Below are 2,880 nucleotides of genomic sequence, written 5' to 3'. Positions count from 1 at the left end.
ATCCTTGTAACCTATGCAATATGCGTTTAGGATTGTCACTTTGGAAATGCAAGCAAAGTGCAACATGGAACTAAAACTTGTAAGACAAATGAATAATTGCATTCATAACTTCCTCATGAAAATTAAACATGCCCAATGCATTCCATTTATGTGGAATTAAACTTCTAAGAACCAAGGTATGCGGACTCGTAGTGATGTCCACGTGTAGACTTGGGTTGGAGGCTCGTGCATGAGCACGTTGTGTCTTTTGTTTGGGGGCCATCGATGACATAGACTCTTGACTCCGCAAACTCATCCTTGCCTTTTTGCGATCTCCGATCTTCCTCCAGCCTTTGGCAAAACGGTCCTCAAAACTGCTTACTCCCTCCCTTGCGCAAAAATTATCCTTTCAAGGAGTGGTTATAAAAACCCGGGGATAAGCTGTGTGTACAAGGCTTATGGAAGCTTTGTCTTTAGAAGCTTCTTGTTCTCTGTTGGAGCAACGTGGTGTGGAGAGAGAAGGTAAGATGATGATGAGGATAAGGATGAAGATGATGATAATTGTGATGATGATGACGATGGGGGTCGTGAAGTGGCACAGCATGGCGTTTCAGCGGCGCCAGGTCCTAGCGGTAGCACAGCACGGTGGCGCTCCTCTGACAGCACGGCCTCTCTCCTTTTCTCCCCAAGCTCCAAGGGGGATTTTATATAGGCTAAGGGCGGGGAGAGGTAGCCACACACGTGGCTTGTGTGCATGCCTCCTCCCTCATGCTTCCCCACACCACTTAGCTTCTCTCCCTCTCACACTCCTCTCCCCTGCCATGCATCGGCTGAGGGGGAGGGGTTTATTATTAAAAATTTACACTAAAGTTATCCATTAACCCCTTTTTCCCCGTGAAGGGTGTTCCCATGCGGCTTGCGGGTTTTAGCCTTAGCCTTATTTGCACAACACGGTTGGAGTTTATTAACGCGCGCGGGGTAAGCATTTAACTGCCAACTTTTTACGATGTGGGAGATTACTTTGGGGTGCCTTATTGCGCGGGGTGTACGGGGTTTAAGGTCGACTTAATATTTCGAGCGAAAATATTACAAATGTTTCATTTGTCTCCTTGATTTGGGTAAATTCTGGGCTATGATTGACAAAGGCACTCATGTAGGTGGGTTGGATAACCAAATCCATCGGTTTTTTGCGTAATATCCTTGAGTTGATACCAACTCTTTGAGACCCATCATTGCATTGTGCTAACTCTCCAGTGGCATTTATGTTGATATTGTGGAGTATCCCAACAACCTAGTAACGACTAGAGGCCAATCTTGACCATAAGAGTTCTTGCCCTTGTACTTAGCCCCGATAAAATGGAACAATAGCGACCTAAGAGGGTAGGTGGTTTGGGAGACACGGGGTAGTTTCATTTTCTAATTTGTCCATGCCCATCTTGTGTTATATTTTCTCTCATGTCTGCTTGAGTCATGAGCCATCTAGCTTCTCCACGCCAAACCCCTCACTCTCATGTGTATGAGGATGCATACATGCAACCTAAGTTTACTCCACAACATGTTCAAATGGCGCATATGTTTCAGGCAATGTCCAACATGTTGTTATAGATTAACCACACTAACCAATCCCTTCTCAATTTCCTATCATCTAGCGTCCACAATCACCGGCCTGATCCCAAGATTCAACCCAAGTCACTTTTAGGATTACCCACTGAGGACGTGTTGATGTGGCCAAAACATTTTGAGAATGTATCAAGCTACCATAATTGGTATGAGGAACGCAAAGGCATGGAGGTCTGCACGTTGATGGAGGATGTTGCTTCAATCTGGTTCATCAAGAAGCAATAAGAAGATATTAAACGTGATTGGCAGGTTTTGAAAGCATTGCAGATTCAAAAATTTTCACACCAAAATATTACTCAAACAACACTATAGCAACTCAATGCTTTGAAGCAACAACAGCTTGAACAAGTCACACAATTTGCGGTCAAGATAAACTAGCTACTACTACTTCGGGCAGATTCCACAATGTCTGAAGACATGAAACTATTTTTTCTTTGGCCTCACCTCCATCATGACATCTCTAGACACGTTCCAGATCAAGGTCCAACCTCTTTTCATGCTACAATCCAAATTGCACAGTGTATTGAAGCCTCTACACACCTTGATGCTCCAATAACCCTTGTCCCTTAGCTAACTACACACTGTCACATAGTCGAGTCCATGCCCATGGACATTTACATTCATAATTCCCAAGTGAGTTCCATAAGAGCATTGCTTGAAGAATGGGATGCACAGGGCCGATCAATGTGCTTCTATTGTAACAATTACGATCATGTTCGATGGCACTGCAGACAACTTTGAGCACGACAACATCACTAGAATGCCCAAGTACAACATGCAGATGCTGCTTCTTTGGACGAGCTGCTGCGAGAAACGTCTAGGCGGGACATTGGTGGAAGAGCATCATGTGCAAGTTCAAGCCACTACATCTTCTAGCCACATGGTGTGTTCTACATTAGCCCATATAGCTAACACCTCTCAAAAAGTACTTTTGGATTCAGACAATAATATTTCCTCCATTAGTGAACAATTGGTTCAAAAATTAAGTTTACACACATCCACAACACCCCCCATCAAGGTCTTGTTTGGTGATAACCAAAAGGTCTACCACTCACATTCACAAGCCCGTTGTACTTTCTTTCCAGCTCAGTGTGAAGTGCCTTTTTGGGTAAAAGGGGGTGCATTATGGTAGCACCCCCACCAATTTTTTCATGGAGAACAAGGCGGGCAGTTTTTCATGATCACCAAGAAAGAAAAAAAGGCACCAGTGCTGCACGACAAGGAATTCATGAGGGCAGGGGAAAGGTATATGGCACTTCAATGCAACCCCATAAACCAATT

The 2,880-nt window shown here is 44.2% G+C and overlaps 1 pseudogene; it reads left to right on the top strand.

The window, feature by feature from the left end:
* The first annotated feature begins 1,449 nt into the window (after positions 1-1,449).
* On the top strand, positions 1,450-2,475 carry LOC148019420 (uncharacterized; annotated as a pseudogene).
* The last annotated feature ends 405 nt before the right edge of the window (positions 2,476-2,880 follow it).

The sequence above is a fragment of the Lygodium microphyllum genome, chromosome 20 (assembly GCF_053477565.2).
Source record: "Lygodium microphyllum isolate KBCC chromosome 20, Lygodium_microphyllum_v1.1.10, whole genome shotgun sequence".
NCBI lineage: Eukaryota > Viridiplantae > Streptophyta > Polypodiopsida > Schizaeales > Lygodiaceae > Lygodium > Lygodium microphyllum.
The sequence above is the reverse complement of the archived record's forward strand: the minus strand, read 5'-3'. Positions and strand labels throughout refer to the sequence as shown.